The sequence below is a fragment of the Nicotiana attenuata genome, chromosome 7, assembly GCF_001879085.1.
Source record: "Nicotiana attenuata strain UT chromosome 7, NIATTr2, whole genome shotgun sequence".
NCBI lineage: Eukaryota > Viridiplantae > Streptophyta > Magnoliopsida > Solanales > Solanaceae > Nicotiana > Nicotiana attenuata.
The window spans coordinates 79,279,475-79,299,366 of NC_031995.1; positions in this window are offsets into that span (position 1 = coordinate 79,279,475).

A 19,892-nucleotide genomic window follows, 5' to 3' on the forward strand; every position below is an offset into this window, starting at 1 on the left:
AGACCCTCAGGACAAGAAAACCTCCGCTCGAAGGCTACGGAAAAGTTATGCTCAAACGGGAAAGGTCGGCGCGGGTGGCTCAAACTAGGAAACCGGTCGAGGTCACCATGCCTTCCGAACTGGGAACCTCATCCTGTGGCGAGGAGGCCCTAGAGGAAGAGACGGGCAAGGCCCCTGCATCCCTGGAGGTCGAGATTGTCCCTCCTCTTTCTAAAACTACAACGGTGGGGGTTAATTTTGGGACCCCCGATGCTAATGAGAACGCCCCGAGTGAAGAGCTCGGGGCCGCGACAACAGGTCACTCCCTTTGATTGCCAACTTATTCTGGGGGGGGGGGGGCAAACGAGGAAGCCAACGCTTTGCATATGCCCGACCCGAATAAGGTTATTGAGGATGATCCTTTTCAGGCTTGCTACGATGGGGTTGAGGAAGCCAACGACCTTAACGATGCATCCTCCATTTTTGAAGAGGCTCACCGTCTCCTTTACCGGGTAAGGACCTGCCCTTTCTATTGCAAATTTTTCTTCCTTCATTTTCTTTCGACTGATATGTCTGTATTCCATGTACATGCCGTTGCAAAGTTTAAATCTGAGCTGAGCCAATGTGAGCCCAAGCTCAAGAAGGTTTCTGGCAAAGAAAAGGCCTTGAGGCTCCTCTGTAGCCAGAAAGAAGAGGAGCTTAAGGACCTCCAAACGGCTAAGGCCAAAGCTCAAAAAAGCGAGTCCGAGCTGGATGAGCAGGTAACTTTGATTACAACAAAGTTCGGCATTCTTGGCCCTACTTCGGAGGCTAATACTTCGATATCTCAGATGCAGCAATAGCTGAACATGATTGGGCAGCTCTGGGGCGAGGTTGATCAAGTTTGGGCTGATTGCCAACAGTGTAAGAAGAACATGGATCAACTTGCTGCCGAAAAGGAAGTTGTTAAGGCCCAACTGGCCTCGGCTGAATCTCAGCTCCGAGGTGTTGAAGCTAAAGGCTTGGCTCAGGCCAAGAAAATCGAGGGGTTGGAGGCCGAGCTGGCTAAAGCCCGGGCCGAAGCTGCACAGTCTAAGGCTGAAGCTGTACAGGCTAAGGCCAAAGCTGAGAAGACGAAGGCTGCGGCTGATAAATCCATAGCTATATACAGGAGGGAAGCCGCGGTCGTTCAAGCTGAGTTGAGGGAGGCCTCCGACCGGGGGAGATGGAGCAATGAATTGGCCAAGTGCCAAGCCCGGAAGGTGACTCTTAAAGAAGTCCATGCCCGAGGATTTGATCTCGCCGGGAAGATAGCCGAAGCAAAGGCGCGGGAAACTAATGCTAGGTTTCTTGTCTCCTCCGATGAAGAGGATGTGGTGAGTGGCTCTGGGGACGAGCAAGGTGAAGAAGATGCTCCCGAAGGGGAAGAGACTCCTGAAGATAAAGCCACCGAAGACGAAGGCGACACTCCTGGGGGCGTGGCCCCGAAAATAGATTAGGCTTCTTTTTTGTGCAAGGGCTTTGTAACATGTTTTGTAAATTTCCTTAATGAATATAAAGCGAATTTTGCTCTATCTTTGATTTGTGTTAACTTTTATTTTGTCCCCGTTTATGAGAAAACTCCGATGATTCAAATACGAAGCTCGAGTATCAGTTTAGACTCGTAATAGGCCCTTAGGCTTTTATTGCTCAAGGTCATACCCCTTAGGGTTTTAGATGATACCCGAGCCAATTTTAAAACCAATTTAATGTGAGCTTCGGGGTAACTGGGCCTTTGGGTCCGAGTTGAATGAGAACAGAGTCTCGGACTCCCATAAGCCTTTTGGCCCTATATCTCTTTTAAGTTGGCCCATAGGTTCTTGTATATCGACCCTTAGGCTCTTTTTCAGAATTGGCCCTTAGGCTCTTTTTCGGAATTGGCCCTTAGGCTCGTTTTTAAAATTGGCCCTTAGACTCTTTAAATTGGGCCGTTTCGGTCTCTAAAACGGCTATGTAGTTTTTCCCTAGTTTCGGCTAAAAGACTTAGTGAAATTTTAGTTATGCCTTAGCATGTGTTTTTGTACCTGTTGGGTTTTTCGAAGGCTCAATGTATCAGAAACTTATTAGTCATTTCGTTTGTGTAGACATAATCGGATATTTCTTAAGGGTTTTCTGAAGGCTGGTGTTATTGAAGCCTTTGGATTATTCGAGGGCTGATTTATCGAAGCCCTTAGATTTTTTGGGGGCCGAATTTATCGAAGCCCCTTATATTTTGCTTTTGCCGGGGGTAGCCTGACTTAACCGGTTTTTCAATGTTTGAAGGCCTTTAATTTTATAGCAAAAATCGAGCGTCTCCGAATCGCATTATTTTAGCCGTAGCCTTTATGTGACCGTAGTCTTTGGTATGGCCGTAGCCTCTAGGTTTGTCACTTGAACTTGTATCCCGATAACTTTTCGAACTTGTTCGAAAAGTTAGTCCCCGAGTTTATTGGCCTTGGCCTTTTTTTCGAGGGGGTGCCTCTTTGAGGTCTTATGAGTCCGAACTTTCGATGACTCGGATGTGTTAATTGTCAGTGACAGTCCCCGGGTATTTCGGGGTGCCTTAGCCCTTGAGCCGCTTCCCGCAGGATTGTATGTTTAGAGCTCGTATGAGATACAAAGTGTTTCTGATATAACCAGAATGCTTCTTTAAATAGTTGATACATGTGTACATGTTTGACGTTGGGGCTCGACTATTCTATATGGACATGGTTCATTCGACTGTTTGGCCCATTACAAAGTTCTCCTATCGAAGCCCTCTTAGGCGTGAAATATCTTTCTCAAAAATATAACATCCGAGGGTGATGCCCCCCAGTATTCGTGGTTGATCGAAAAGAAGCCTTGAATACTTGTTGAATGTTCCTTAGGTAGCATATGGCGTTTTCCTCGTTAAAAACCTTGCCGGTAAAACCCATTTGGGATAAAACCCTATCTAAGGAAAAAAGAGTGCAATGAATGATTTCAAACCCAAGGCCTTCGAGCTGAAGGATGGCTCAATCTCTCCAATCGAACGTCTGCAAGGAGTTAGTTTTAAATACGAAATGGGAAATGGGAGAGGGTCATACCTCAGCAGTAATATCGCTTGAGCATCGATACATTCCAATTGTTTGGGTTGCTCGCCTTCCATTTTGCTAAGTTTGTTGGATCCTTTTCCAATGACTCCAAGGACACGATGCGTTTCTTCCCAATTGGGACCTAGCTTCCCTTCCTTTGGGTCTCGAGTGTTGAGAGTGACTTTCCTTAGGTCTAGGTCCCCGACTTTGAAATATCGAAAGTTCATTCTTCTATTGTAATACCTTTCGATCCTTTGTAGCAGCTGGATATTCAATCAAGTTCTGCTTTAGTTGTCGAGATGCAATCGAGCTTCTTTCATTCAAACCTTGCATAAAGGCCTGAACTGCCCAGTCATCGGAGACTGGCGGGAATTCCATTCTTTCCATTTGAAACTAGGACACGAACTCCCTCAGCATCTTGACGTCCCTTTGTTTTATTTTGAAGACATTCGATTTTCTTGTGGCCACCTTTATGGCCCCGGTGAGTGCTTTCACGAAGGCATCCTCCAACATAGCAAATGAGTCAATGGAGTTAGTAGCTAAGTCGTGATACCAGATCATAGCTCCTTTTGATAGTGTTTCCCCAAAAATTTTCAACAATACTGACTCAATTTCATTATCATTCAAGTCATTTCCTTTGATTCCATAAGTGTATGAAGTAATATGTTCATTAGGGTCAGTTGTTCCATTATATGTCGGTATATCGGGCATGCAAAACTTCTTGGGAATGGGCATTGGAGCCGTACTTGGGAGGAAAGGTTTTTGTATGAGCTTTTTTGAGTCTAGCCCTTTCAAAATCGGAGGTGCTCCTGGTATCTGGTCGACCCTTGAATTGTATGTCTCTACCTCTTTGTCATTTTCTTCAATTTTCTTTTCTCCGGACTCGATTCTTTTGGTTAGCTCTTCGAGCATTTTCATAATAGTGGGATTAGTCCCCGAGCCATTTTCATCGGGCCTTTCAGGTGCAGGTTCCGTATGCCGGGCGTCCGCTGGTTCGGCAGTGTTTGGAGTTCTGTTTTGACTTTGAAGTTGTGCAATGATGACTTGCTGAGCTTGCAGCATCTCGAATATCACTTGGAGGCTGACTCCCCCTTCCATTCCTCGCGTTTCCTGGCCTTCGGCTCGGGCTTCCGTGTGTGCATTCCTCATGGGGTATGTGCCTGCGTCCGTGTCTAGAGCGTTATGTGAACTTATATCAACGGGCTTCAAATTTGGCATTCCCTCAGGGTTTACGGGTGGTACACCGACCCCTATACCGCTGTTTTCTCCGAGTCCTCACTGTCATGAGCTGGTGCGTTTTGTGTGCTAGACATTTTGGCCTGAAATCAAAAAATCTTTGACAAGAAAGAGCGTGAATAATAACGTGTGTTATCAGAAAACTAGCACTAAAATAATCACTATTATCTTTAGCCCAACGGTGGACGCCAAACTGTTTACCTCGAAAAATGTGAGTAACAATTAAAGATAATTTGTGGTTTTAAAGATATGTGATATATTCTAATACTAGTTATTACTACAAGTAATATTAAGCTTAAGTAAGAAGAAATGGTGAACCAAATCAGCGTTGTTGAAGCAATAGGGGCCTCGAGCTTGGTTATCCTAAGGACCTCGAGGTCCGCTAAGAACAATGAAGTATGAACAATAGAGTAAAGACAATAAAGCTGAAGAACAATATTTGAGCACGTTAAACAAAGAAAGCAAAATAGAATGTTCGAATGCAGTGAGTAATGTGCGTTGATGCTTACAAAATAATTGCGGTCCCCTTTATATAGGAGGAGAGAACCCAATATAGTACATTCCCAATTGCGGTATAAAATTCTATTGGTACAGGTGTATAATAACCTAGTACGGACCTGTACCATTTCGCACAAATCTTATCCATTAATTTATGCCCTGGTCCACGTGTTCTTGAGAAATTTCCTCTCTTTCTTGATTGGCTTCGAGATTGTGCTGCCCTCGAAGTAGGTCATGCCAGGCCTTCGATCAGCTTCCTCGAGGTATGTGTCCCTCAGCCAGTCCAACCTCCATTTCGAGTTAGACTCATAGCCAATTTAAGACCTCAAAATCGGGCTCCCTGATTTTGACCGTATACATGTAATATGAGTACAAATGACCCCATGTACTCGACAAGTATCATAACTAACCTTAGCGAGGTAATAAAGGCAAGAATTATCAATGATACTCGCTAAAAACCTGCACAATTTATAGATTTCAAGAGTACACAGCAATAATATCATCAGATCACAGATAAAGTCAGCTTGGTGCACAAGAGATAATGTGCCAACCTCTTTATGAGTTAACAATCCAGCATATAGAGAAGATATGCACAAAAAATAAGAATACATCTAAGGAAATTACAAATAAAGAAGAAATACAGTAAACAAACACTAATCAGTTTTCCTCATACCGCGTGTACATGATCATGAGAGAAACATGAGGAGGTGAACCCAGAGGGATGGATCCTTATCCACACGTTGTACGCACAAGACACGTGCAATAAATAACAACCACACGGACAACTCATGTGCCATATATATCAACCGCACGGATAGCTCATGTGTTATCATATCTCAACCGCAGGAACAAGTCACGTGCTATCATATTTCGGATCCGCACGGACAATTCATGTGCTATCATATCTCAATCGTACGATCAACTCACATGCTACTAGTCCAGTCCATATCACACAGAAAGCAGATATACAATATTTACATAGATTGGTATAAGTGATATGTTAAGGTCTATGCATGTGCGATGCGTGCATAACTCAAATTAAACAATTGCATCAAGAAAGTAGCAATTATCATGTTTGATCGGGAGATTAACCTATATATAATCTCAAACATGATTCAAATAGCTCACAAAGGGGTGCAAACATAAGAAGCATAATAGCATGAAGCTTAGCAATCAATTCAGGGCATATCATAGCAGTGAGCGCAAACATAAGAAGCATAATAGCATGAAGCTTAGCAATCAATTCAAGGCATATCATAGCCTAAGCACTATCTCGAGCATGACTAATACCTCGTACATGCACATGGGCTCAACCCCTCACATGTGCGCCACCCATAGCACGTAGCAGTCACTAATAACACAGACATCTAGTGCATCCACCAAGTTTAAGTAAGATACTTACCTCAAGCAAACCAAATCAATACTCTAAATCGACCTCCGAATGGCTCGAATCTAGCCAAAAGTAACTTAATAACACCAACAAAAGCCACAAGAGAGAAGCACCCCAAACAATAAAGCTATGATCTTGATACAAATACACAAAGTCAACCAAAAATGCAACCCGAGCCTACACCACTGAACCCGAAAAAACTTATAAATCCCGAAGACCCACTCCAATACAAGTCCAAATATATGTGTTTCATCATAATTCTACCTCAAATCAACTACCAAATCACCAATTTTTACTCTTCAAAAACATAGCAAAACCCCCAAATTTCACCTTAAATCACATAATCTAGGTGCAGTAATCCATGGGGAAACAAGATCTATCATCAAAATCAAGTAGATTACTTACCCTTAAATTTGTAGTGAAAAAGCATCCAAAAAGCGCCTTTAGCCGAGCTCCACAACTCTAAATAACGGAAAATAACCAAACCCTTGAATTCAATATTATGCCCAGCTATTTCTGCTTTTGCGGACAAAATAACACTTATGCAGAGAAAATTCTGCTTGTGTGCATTCACTTACTCTCCGACCATCTGCATCTGCGCCCTGACCTCCGCTTTCGCGATCACTTCCTCACAGATGCGGAAGCGCACCTGCAAACCCCTTTCGAGTGTGCGGACTCTGCCTCAACCGGCCCAACTTCGCATCTGCGTCCCTAAGTCCGCTTCTGCAAACTCGCACCTGTTGCGAGATCCTTGCAAGTGCGGTACCACAATAACAGGTCTGCCAAATAGCACGAAATTGATCTGAAACTCATCTAAAACATACCCGAGCCCCTCAGAACTCCATCTAAACACACCAACCAGCCCCAGAACACAACACGGACCTACTCGAGGCCTCAAATCACAAAAAATAACATCAAAACCACGAATCGCACCTCCCAAAACTCATACCAAGCCACATCTAACCAACTCGAATGACCTCAAATTTTGCGCACAAGTCCCAAATGACATCACGAACCTATTCCAACTAACGGAACAACAATACGAACCCAATATCAACAAAGTCAACTCTTGGTCATACCTATAAACCTTCCAAACCTTCAACTTTTCAACTTTTGCCAAGTAGAACCAAATCAACCTAGGGACCTGCAAATCCAAATCCGGAAATATGTCTAAGTCCAAAATCACAATATGAACCTATTAGAACCATCAAAACACCATTTCAAGGTCGTCTACAAAGAAGTCAAACTCCGGTCAACCCTCACTAGTTAAGCTTCTAAATTAGGAAGTAAGTGTTCCAATTCAATCCAAAACTTCCCCGAAACAAACCAACAACCCTCACAAGTCACATAATGATAAATACACATATGTAAAGCATCAAATTGGAGTAACAGGGATAAGATACTCAAAACGACTGACTGGGTCGTTACATATCTGCCTTAGCGCTCTTCCACAATAACACAAGCTATCGGTGCTCATCAAATAACGTGATCATTATAAACCATCCGACCAATAAAGAGAAATCAAGGTTTAGTCAAGATGAATCAAGGTCGCATAGTAAGGAGAAAAAGAAGGTTTATAGGCTCTCGAACATAAGTATGGGTATCATCATACCGATCCGCAAGACTCTACTAGAAACTTGCTCGTGATGCACAGAACCAATGAACCTAGAGCTTTGAATACCAACTTGTCACAACCCAAAATCTCACCAGGTCGTGATGGTACCTAATCTGACTCGCTAGGTAAGCCAAGTAACACAAATAATAATGGAACCTGAATAGTCTCAATAAAGTAAGTAAGAATACGGAAATTTACACGACTAATCCTAAGAACTGGTGGTACAAGAAAATAAGAATGAGTTTACAACGTTGGCAAGAAGAAATACATGATTTGTTTGAATGTTACATAAAAACAAATTCAAGTGTTATACTACCATGAACAAGATGATAGTAGATAGTAAATTCACAAAGAATCATGTCCAAACATAATATCATTGTAGCAAGCAACCTGATCCCAGTACAAATGTCATTCAAAAATAATTACTGTTGCAGCATACAACCTGATCCCAATATAACTAATAATACCATTGCGACGTGAAACCCCATCAATAATAAATACCATTGTTGCATGACACCCAATCTCAGTATCAATAATAAATACCGTTGCAGCTTGCAATCCTATCCCAATATTAGTAATAAATACCATTGTAGTGTGTAACCCGATCCCAATATCAAATCAAAAGAAAACACCCAGCAAACAACCATGTATGGCAAAATTTATGACATATACACAAACAAAACGAATATGCATAATTCAACAAGGAAATATGAACTTGAACAAAGCATAACAGGCAACCAAATATCACAGGGCTACGCTCACATATATATATTGACAATGGCTACAACAAATTATAAACACGTGAACAATCTAATAATCGCGCAAGCTGACATAGCATAGAAGAATATGGCATGAAAAAAGTAAGGACATATAGTAAATAAAGGTAGATAACAAGTAAAGGCGGGAGGCATATAACAAGTTAAGGCATGTAACAAGTAAAGGCATATAATAAGTAAAGGCATGTAAATTAAAGACGTTTAACAAGTAAAGGCAGATGATAAGTAAATACATGTAATAAGTAAAGGCATGTAAAAGCATTAGATCAGGTGGAGAGCGTAGATGTACGGTAACAAACAGGGTAAGGACATAAATATGATAGTAACAAACCAAGTAGGAAACATAGATGTAAACAGAGGTAGAATGCATGCATGTGTCTAAGAAATAAATAACCATAATGTAAAGTCTAACTCCAATCCTCTCTGCACAGAGACAACCAACGTGCCAATCTCTTATCAAACCGTACAAAAACATCTATCAATTCAATATCATACCATTGTGCCAAACATCACCCTCAGGCCCCAAATCATTATTTTTTACAATGAATAAAGAGCTTAAGTAACACAAGAATAAAAGGTATAGATATATTTTTCGAGTTATAATACATAACTACAATCTATTTAAGTATATAGAGGATTGCGAGATTAGCCTATCATGCTCATTTATGATGTCATAAGCCTAAACATGATTTCTAGCATGGATATATTTACTCATGTATTTTTAGAAACAAATGAAACATAAGCCAAGAAGAACACAAAGTTTGACAAGGCAAAAAGAGGTATATAATAAACCTCGATCATGGTTAACCCTAACACATGCATATACGCTTGTCAGCTGGCATATGCATCACTCCTGTGTATGGAAAATAATATCATTATTTGGAAAAAGTCCTCAAATCAAAGCTAGGTAAGATACTTACCTCATTTCGGAACAAGTTCAACAACCCAATACCATTATCTTTAGAAATATTCCTTAGAACAACCAAAACCTAGTTAAATATCATAAAGAAAGTCAAATAATACTAATGGAAATATCTCCAATCAAGAAAGGTTCAATCTTTGATGAAATCCCAAAAGTCAACAAAAGGTTAACTTGGGCCCACATACTGTAAATCTGAAATAAAGACCAAATTCCGATGAGCCATAACCCACTAGTCCAAATATATAATTAGTTTCAAGATCAGACCTCAAATTGAGGTCCAAATCCCAAAAATAAGCTCTCTTTAGTTCAAACTTCAAACGCATAAACCAAATTTCTACACTTCTAAATCCTAGATTTAGGGATGAAAATCTATGTGAAATAATGGAAATCAATCAAAACCTAGTTAATGTTAATAACCATAGAAGTTGGGAAGAAGTTGGGAAGAAAATCCTCTCAAAAAATCGCTTCCTAACAAAGTCTAGCTCTAAAAAATAGAATAGAATGAGCTAGTCTTGGAACCTTTCCCTTATAACCCTACTGCAGACCTAACATTTGCAAATTGTAGTTGGAAATTGCAAACATAGTAGAACCAGCAACAGACTACTCTAAAAATCATTTGAAACTCACCTGAGCCCCTCAAGACCCCATCTAAACATCCAAACAAGTATATAAACCTAACACAAACTTGCTCGTAATCTTAAAGCATCAAAACGTACAAAATTAAGAATCACGCATTAAAACTCAAGAATTTCAAATGTTCATAACTAAAATTTCTAACTTTCGACTAAAAGCGCCAAAATGATGCCAGGTCACCCAAGAACCAAACCAAACATACGTACAAACATCATATGAAGTAAACAAAACCATCAAATCACCAATCCGGTGTCATTTATACAAAAGTCAAATATTTGTAAACTCCAACCACTTTAAGCTTCCAATATGAGAATTCTCCTTCCAAGAAACTCTTGAACCTCCCGGTAATCAAAACCAACCACACACTCAAGTCATAAAACATCAAATAGACCAACTCGAAGTACCAAATAAAAAAAAGGAGCGCTAGAACTCAGAACGATCGATCGAATTATTACAATAATCGAGAACTGAATTTGTATAATAATATGCTAGTGATTAATTGTAGCTTGAAAACTAAACTCTTAAATCGGGTGGTAGCCTATGTTAATGCAGCGTCGAGCTGCAAGGAGACATTCAATCTAGAATCAACGGTGCCCCTATCTTGAAGATTAGAATAATGTAGAAGTATATAATCAAGTAACATATATGAAGATTCAGAATAGTATAACAATTATCATGTTTAATTTCTAAAGATTCAAATGAATCGATGTAGTTACTGTAGCTAAAAATGTAGTAGTAGAACATACGTTTAGAATATCATATCCCGAAAATTTAGAAATACATCTTGAAAACTAGCTTCGTGCTCATCACATATATCTCGATGGTAAAAATACATATTGTAGGTAATGAAACATACAACTTTACTCAAACACAAACCTGCTCCAAAGCGACTACTTCACCTAGCCTATCCTCATATCCGACCTCGATTCTTGAAACTAGGTTTAACTTTCAATCCCAAATCTATCTATTTGAGGGAGGCCCAATTTTGTGCTTTTCTAATTGATTAGAAGGGTTCAAGAGCCCCTCTACATCTAGTGAACCTCGCTCTCGGGCCCTAAAGCAGAGCAAAGAAAGCCTTAGACCTTTGCTTGTTTCGTGGTATGGACCAAAGCATCCCAACATGCACACTTTCAAATTTATATTAACATAAAATATCATTACTGAATCTCAACCGACAGCTCAAAATTGTGTTAAATCCATGCATCATTTCGTAAAAGATGCAAAGTAATGAAAACTAGTCATAGATTAAGCTAGATATTAATGAACGTATGTCTTAATATAGACTTTAGTCGAACAAAATTGTGGAATCGAGACGCCAATAGAGTTTTATCCTTACTATCCTAAAATCTAGGGAGAAAAATACAAAATTAAAGGTGTATAGACCATTAATAGTGCTCAAAGCATTTCATACGGTATACTTCCTAAGATCTCATGTTGCTATAACGATCCGGCCAGTCTTTTTGTGTATCAAAGTGATTTCCCCAGATTGATGATTCTCGTAGTTTCTTTTGATTTTTTGTGACTTACAGGTATAATTGGTACGGTTTTGGGGAGGCTTGAGAGTGAATTGGAGCACCTAATTCTATCTTTGAAAGCTTAAGTTGTAAGAGTTGATCAAGATTTAATTTTTGAGTAAACGAGCTCGGATTAGTAATTTGATAGTTCCAATAGGTTTGCATGATGAATTTGGACTTGGGAATTTGTATAGTTACTATTGGATATTCCTAAAAGATTTTAACTCTATTTTTCCGAAGTTGGTAGTTTGAAGTGGAGAGTTCTTAGCTATGACCGGTAGTTGACTTTTGAGCTAATGAAGTTTAGTTCTAGTTTTGAGGCCATAGAAAGGCCTAATCGGAAACGTCTAGGTATGATTCGGATCCATTCGGCGAAGCTGAAATGTTTGAAAGTTATGAAACGAAATTGATCTTTGATTTTCTATTTTGTTGTTATTTTTGAGGTTCGAGCCGTGGGACAATTTTTTAGGAAGTATATGCACTTGTTAGAATGATTGAACGGGGTCTCAGGGTGCTCGGGTGTGATTCGAAGTGGTTTTTGACCAAATCATTGTATTTTTGCATAGCTGATTTGATAGTGTGCTGCAGTGCTTTGTGATCACGGAGCAAGTCTTCCAAATGCGAAGAAGGATTTTGGTTGGATAAATTTTATTCTTCACATTCGCGGACAGGGGGAGTCGTGTGTGTTCGTGTAGGGTTGTAGGCAGGTGCATCGCATTGATCGCATTCGAGGTGCAGCGGTCAGGCAAGAGGTTTGGCCTTTGCGTTCGTTGGGGAAGGCTCGCCTTTGCGTAGGCTTGGGTGTCTGGTCATTGTATTTGTATGGGGTTAACCGCATTCGCGTGGAGGATCTATGGTGAGGGGGATGGTTTAGCTTTCGCGGTCGGGAGATAGGGGACGTAATCACATAGAGCACTTAGTAGATGTGCTTCGCAATGGCGGGGGACCTATCGCGATCACAATAAATATCACTGGGTAGACTATATTCACTCATATTTTGACTACACTTGGAGAGAGGTGATTTTTCAAGAAAATGTTTATTCAAGGGAAGAGGTTAAGTAATTTCTACTCCTTTGTAATTATAATTTAAGAATCTACATAGAATTCTAACCCCTAAAACAAGGAATTAAAGTGTAGAAATTGGGGTTTTGGTAATAATTTAAAAGAGTGATTTTGGGGGTCTTGATTATGTAATAGAACCCCCGATTTGGAATCTAATCATATATTTAAAATTGTTGGGCTATGGGTAAACTATATGTATGATCAATTTGGATTTTGGGCCCGAGATTGACATTTTGTTGCCTTTTGGATTTGGGTTAAATATTGAATCATTTTGTTATGGAATCAATTCTTAAGGCTTGTATTGACTCATTTAAGTAATATTTGACTATGTTTGAGTCACTTGGAGGTGGATTTGAAAGGAAAAATAGTGTTAAAAGTTTGAAAGTGTTCCACATTTGAGGTAAGTCTCTTGTTTATCTTTATTAGAGTGAATTCTCCTCGTAGGTATGTATTGGCTACTTGTTACTTGATTTAGGTGTCACGTATATGTGAGGTGGTGAGAATATATGCGTAGATAGGTTATGACCGCAGCTGGACAAAGTTAGGCCTACATATTGCCTTATTCGAACTATGCAAATTGTCTATCCATGTTTTATTTGTTCTATGACTACGTAATGAAGATTATCTATGATTAGAAACCATGATTAGGGTTTTGGCTTGTTAATTTGGGTATATTCATATTCTAGCTTAACTTGACTTATAATTTAGTGATTCTTGACTCTAGTTGCTCATATTTGATATCATGCTCGGACTTAAGAATATTAAATAAACATATTGAATTATTATTAAAAGTTGACTTACGTGATTAGACATAGCCATATCTGTAATGACCCGGCAGGCTGTTTCGAGAGTTATAGCCCCGTTCTCCCATTTCCTACTTCTTTTGTGTTCCACAACTATATTATGATATACCGGGTTAGTTGGTTTGGGTCCGGAGTGGTTTCCGAGTGAATTGAGACACATAGTCTCTTATTTGAAAATATAAGTTGGAAAAGTTGACCGGATGTTGACTTATGTGTAAACGACCTCGGATATGAATTTTGATGGCTATATTAGCGTCGTTAGGTGATTTTGACTTAGGAGTGTGTCCGGAATGTGATTTAGACGTCCGTGGTAAATTAGACTTGAATTGGCGAAAGTTAGAATTTAGGCAATTTTGGCCGGGAAATTTTGATATCAGGGTTGGATTGTATTTTTGGAAGTTGAAGTAGGTTCGTGGTATCATTTCTAACTTGTGTGCAAAATTTGAGGTCATTCGGACGTGGATTGGTAGGTTTCAGCATTGTTTGTGGAATTCGGAAGTTTAGAAGTTCATAGGCTTGAATCGGGGGATAATTTGGTGTTCTGGTGTCGTTTTGAGTGATTTGAAGGTTCGACTAAGTTTGTATAATGTTATGAGACATGTTGGTATGTTTGGTTTAGGTCCTGAGGTCCTAGGGTGATTTTCGGGTGGTTAACGTATCATTTTTGGCCTTGGTGAGATTGCTCATATTTGCTGTTGCACTTTTCTGGTTTCCTCTTTCGCGTTTGTGAGAGGGTCCTCACGTTCGCGAAGAGTGTTTTCTGAGTGGTGAGCTTTTGTTCTTCACGTTCACGAAGGAGAGGACATGAACGCAAAGGTTTGGTCTGCATTCGCTAACGCGGGAGCAGGGTTGCGTTAGCGAAGAAGAGTGAGGCAGTTGGGGACCCCAAGTCCTTGTTCTACGCATTCGCGAGGTGGTGGTCGCGTTCGCGAAGGTTTCAGCTAGTAAAGAAACGTGTTCGCGGGGCATGTGCCGCGTTCATGAAGAGAAACGTGAAAAGGCAGTCAAGTTGTTCTACGCGAACGCGAGAGGACGGTCGTGTTCGCGAAGAAGGAAATATGGGCAGACAGTGTTAAATTCAAAATCGAGGGTTTGAGCTCATTTTTCATATTTTGAGTTAGAGATCACGTATTTGGGCGATTCTTGAAGGGATTTTCACGGAGTTGATTGGGGTAAGTATTTCTGACTTGGTTTTGGGTTAAATTCCCTAATTATATCTTGATTTTTATCATCCAAATTGTAATTTGGGGTGAAAAATTGGGGAAAAAGTGGAAGAGCTCTTCAGATGGAATTTTGAGGTTTTGAAGGGGATTTTGTTGTTGGATTTGAGTAAATTTGGTATCGTTAGACTCGCGAGTGAATGGGCTTTTGGGTTTTGTGACTTTTGTCGGATTTCAAGACGTGGGCCCGGGAGCCGGGTTTGAGCTGATTTCGGATTTTTGGATGTAATATGGTATTTTTCTTGTGGAATTGATTCCTTTAGCCTATATTGATCGTATTGTATTGCTTGTGGCTAGATTCGGGTCATTTGGAGGCTGATTTGAGACGCAAAGGCATCGCGGAGTAGGATTTTGCTTGGTTTGAGGTAAGTAATGCTTCCAAACTTGGTTCTGAGGGTTCAAAAACCCGAACTATGTTTTATGTGATTAATATTGAGGTGACGGGCATGCATCGTGAGAATTGTGACCTGGGTGATTCCATGGCACCATTTAGTGACTCTATCCTTTTGATATCCATGTTTTCATCATGTGATAAAGTAGTTGAGCTGTATCATGTTTAGGCTTTGTGCCGGTATTGTTTGGAGCCTTAGCGGTCATTTCTTCCTTTAATCTCACTAGTTTTTATTTAATATTCCATACTCAATCATGATAATGTATTTTTATATCATATCTCAGTATCAGTTATTTATTGATTCATCATATCATTGTTCCGGGTTGTTCTCATGACATTGTAAGCTCGTAGTGAGGCTGGAGAGGTTGATGACTGAGTGAGGCCGAGTGCCTGGTTATTAGTGACATTTATAGGATCAGGCTGCATGCCGCAACAGTTATATTGATGATTATGATAACGCTTGGGCTGCAGGAGCCCCTCCGAAGTCTATAACATACCGCTAGTGAGCGCGGATAATAATAACGAGGGATGGATTTCCCTGGACATGCATTTGTCTGAAGTACTTCATACCTGGAGATGGATTTCTCCAAAGGGTTGCATTTCCCTTTTTTCCTCCGTACTGGGTGACTTATTGCTAGTGTTGTATATGTTCTGGGATGGATTTTCCCTAGGCCGGATGGCCATATACAGTACCGAGTGGTTGAGCACTTGAGAGTGGGAGCACATGGTGAATTTCATACTTTCTGTGCATTGGCATGTAGAGATTAGCTTAGTTGTATAGTTTACGCTGTTCAGATCTGTATTTACTTTACTTCTTTGAGCTGTATATTTGACTTGAAATCGCGCCTATGTTTCTGCACATTTACTTCTGTTATACTTGTTGAGGTTGAGTTCATCACTACCTTTCAATCCAAAGTATGGACTCGTTACTTACTGAGTTGGTGTACTCACGTTACTCCCTACACCCCATGCGCAGATCCAGACGATACCGGTGGTAGCGGCAGTTGCTGATCGAGGTTCTAGAGTTTGGAGACTATCGAGGTAGCTGCATGGAGACTATCGAGTTTGGAGACTATCGAGGTAGACTATCGAGACTATCGAGGTAGCTGATCGAGGTTCTTTGTCTTACTTTCAGTTTATATCTTTAGACACTGTAATAGACTATATTTTTTGATCTAGACGCTCGCGTACTTAGTAGCACCCTGGTTTTTGGCTTGATTGTATCACTTTGGGATTTTCTTATGTTTCAAACAGTTTTTCTTAAAATTTTAAATGCTTCTGTTAATGTTTTCAAACTTATTGTTTCTTGTCTTGGATTGTTGAGTTTAGGCTGGCCTAGTTCCATGATTGGCACCATCACGATGGTTGATTTTGGGTTGTGACAAGTTGGTATCAGAGCCTAGGTTACATAGGTCTCACAAGTCATGAGTGGATTTAGTAGAGTCTCGCGGATCGGTACGGAGACGTATGTACTTATCTTCGAGAGGCTGTAGAACTCTTAGGAAACTTCACATTCTTGAATTCTTATTGTGTGAATCTGTTGATACTGGTAACTTAACTTCTGTTATTCTATTCTCTCACAGATGGTGAGGACACGTGCTACTGGGCAGGACGGACAGCCACCTGTGCCACTAGTGAGGGCCGCAAGAGGCTCAGGTCGCGGTCGAGGTCGTGGTAGGGGTAAAGGTGTAGCCCGCACAGCAGCTAGGGCAGCACCTGCAGATCTACCAGTTGCCACAGTTCAGGATCAAGTCCCAGCTGTGGATGCACCAGCGAGACCAGCTCAGGCACCAGCTGTGCCATTCGTGATCCTAGATCTTCGGGAGACCTTAGCTCAGATTCTGACTGTGTGCACCAGTCTTGCTCAAGCGGTCTCTATTTCTATTATAGCAGCCACTTCCCAAGCCGAGGGAGGACCCAAACTCCCGCCGCCCGTACATCAGAGCAGGAGGTATAGGAATTCCAGACACCAGGGGCACCACCAGCCCAACTGGTTACACCTGCTCAAGATTATGTGGTTCCAGTCGTGCCTGGTGATGAGCAGCATAGATTAGAGAGGTTTGGGAGGCTCCAGCCTCCGACTTTCACCGGTGTAGAGGGCGATGATGCCTAGGGTTTCTTGGACAAGTGATAGAGGATTCTCCGTACAACATGTATTCTGGAGACCAGTAGGGTCTCGTTCACTACTTTTCAGTTCACTGGAGTTGCCTTCACTTGGTGGAAGGCTTATGAAAGGCGTAGGCCGGTTGGTGCAACGCCACTTACATGGCATGAGTTTTCTGTTCTCTTCTTCGAGAAGTATGCTCGCAGAGAGGAGCTGCGTAGACAGTTTGAGCAGTTGCGTTAGGATGGTATGACAGTGACGTAGTACGAGATGAGAATTTCTGAGTTTTCCCGTGATGTTGTTTGGTTGGTTCCCATGGACAGGGAGAGGATCAGGAGGTTCATTGATGGCCTCACATACCATCTGCGGATACGTATGACTGGAGAAAGGATGTTTGGTGCTACTTTTGAGGAGGTTGTTGACATTGCTCGGGAGATAGAGTCGGTCCGCAGTAAGGAGCGGATTGAGAGGGATGCCGAGAGATCTCGTGGTTCAGGTAGCTTTGGTGGTGTTCCTTCTCGGGGTCAGTTTCACCACGACAGATGTCGTCCTTACATGCAAATTCAGACGGCCTACCTTATCCACCGTGGTGCAACATCTGGCCATGGTTCTCAGCATGGCCATTCATCTCTCAGTGCCCTTCCAACTCAAAGTTCATCTCATGCACCATCATCTTAGGGTTCATCTATGTCGAGGCCTTCTAGCGGGTATCCTGGTGATCGGGGCTCCCTTCAGTCCCCACCGCTAGTGGCCGGTAGAGGTTGCTTTGAGTGTGGAGATTTGGGTCATATCAAGAGGAACTGTCCCCGCCTTATGGGAGGTTCATCTCAGCAGAAGAGTCAGCCTTCGAATTCAGCACCAGTTATATCACCACCCGCTCAACCAGCTCGGGCGGAGGTCAGTCAGCTAGGGGTCGCCCTAGAGGGGGAGGCCGATCAGGTTGCGGTTAGGCCTGTTTCTATGCACTCCCTGCCAGACTAGATGCCATTGTTTAAGACACAGTGATCACAGGTATTATATATGTATGCCATCGAGATGCTTCTGTATTATTTGATCCTAGTTCCACCTATTCATATGTGTCGTCATATTTTGCTCATTATCTGGATATGCCCTTGGGGGATTAGAGACTAGATTTGATATGTTTCTTCTTAGTATGGTTGACTTTGATGTGATATTGGGCATGGATTGGTTGTCTCCATGTCATGCTATTCTGGACTGTCACGCTAAGCCGGTGACGTTGGCTATGCCGGGGTTTCCACAGATTGAGTGGCGAGGTTCATTAGATTATGTTCCCAGTAGAGTGATTTTGTTCTTGAAGGCCCAGCGGATGGTTGGGAAGGGTTTGTAAGGCCCCGGAAAAGTTCGCTAAGTAATTTAAGATTAGGTGGTGTCAGGTAAGCTAACTATAATATTTTATGTGCTAATTAGTATGATGGATATCAATTGGATATTGTAATAAGTGTATAAGTCATATAATAAGTAATATGGGGTCTAAGGAGAATTTCAAATGAGTACGCACAAGTCCTAACTTTGGACGAGCATATCTACATATATATAAGGTTTTATGTGGAACAACCTATCAAATGAAAGATCTTCGAGTCTTGTTTCTAACTCTTCAAAACCGTTCGTCATTTAGACATTCCTACAAAAGGTTATGGTCAAATTACCAAAGGCTGGCATAATGTAATTGTGCGATCATTCTACGACCGCACAAGTGGTTATGCGACCGCAAAATGGTCGCAGACCTGTCCAGTAAAGCCCAGTTCTGGGCACCAATTTCGCGATCCATTCTGTGACCCACACACCCGTTCTGCGGTCCATTCTGCGACCGCAGACCCGATTTCGGAGGCTTCATTTCCCTATTTTCATAACCCAACCCCATTTTGGTAAGTAGGTTTTTGGGGCTTATTTTAGGGTGATTTGCTGAGGGTTTTAGAGAGAGGTAAGAGAATTTTAAAGATAGAAGAAGGAAGCCTAATATTTTAATCATTCAATCTTGCATCAATCTTCAAGAATCAAGGAAACCAATCACAAGATCTTCATTTAAGAGCCTATACACTAGACTTTAATTTCGAGTTTGGGTATAAGATGGGTTGATTTAGGTATTATTCTTGGGTGTGATAGTATTATGTATACATCCATGTACAAGTAAGGTTTGTTGGAATATTGCTGAACACAAATAAGTAATGATTGGGTTGGGGAATGAAAGAAATCGTGTAGAAGAGCTTTGAAATCAAAATGCACAACTAGTATTTGATAAAATGCTCAAATGAGCTGAAACCATGAATATCTTCCTAATTTGTGTTCGATTTTGTTATGTCTCAAAATAGATTGGGATTGCCAGAATTTATGGAACGTTGTAGTAACTTAAGGAAAGTTTAAACAAGGTATGTATGGCTAAACCTCCTTCTTCTTAGAATCAAAATCCCCTAGTGTTCGTGTAATCGGTGTAAGTCCCCAAATTGATCATACTAGAATTGACTATCCAAAATGTGACGCGTGGACTGATATGTGTTCAATATTTGTACTAAATGCTTATCATGTCATATTTTCCTTTGTGAATATATTTTAAAATGTGGAATATGTGTTGAGAAAGGTTAAGAATTCATGTCAAAGAAATTGAACAAAGATTGTTGTGCCAATTTGTATGAAAAACCTCTATGTGCTTAGAATTTTCAAGTTTTTCCCTTAGGTGTGAA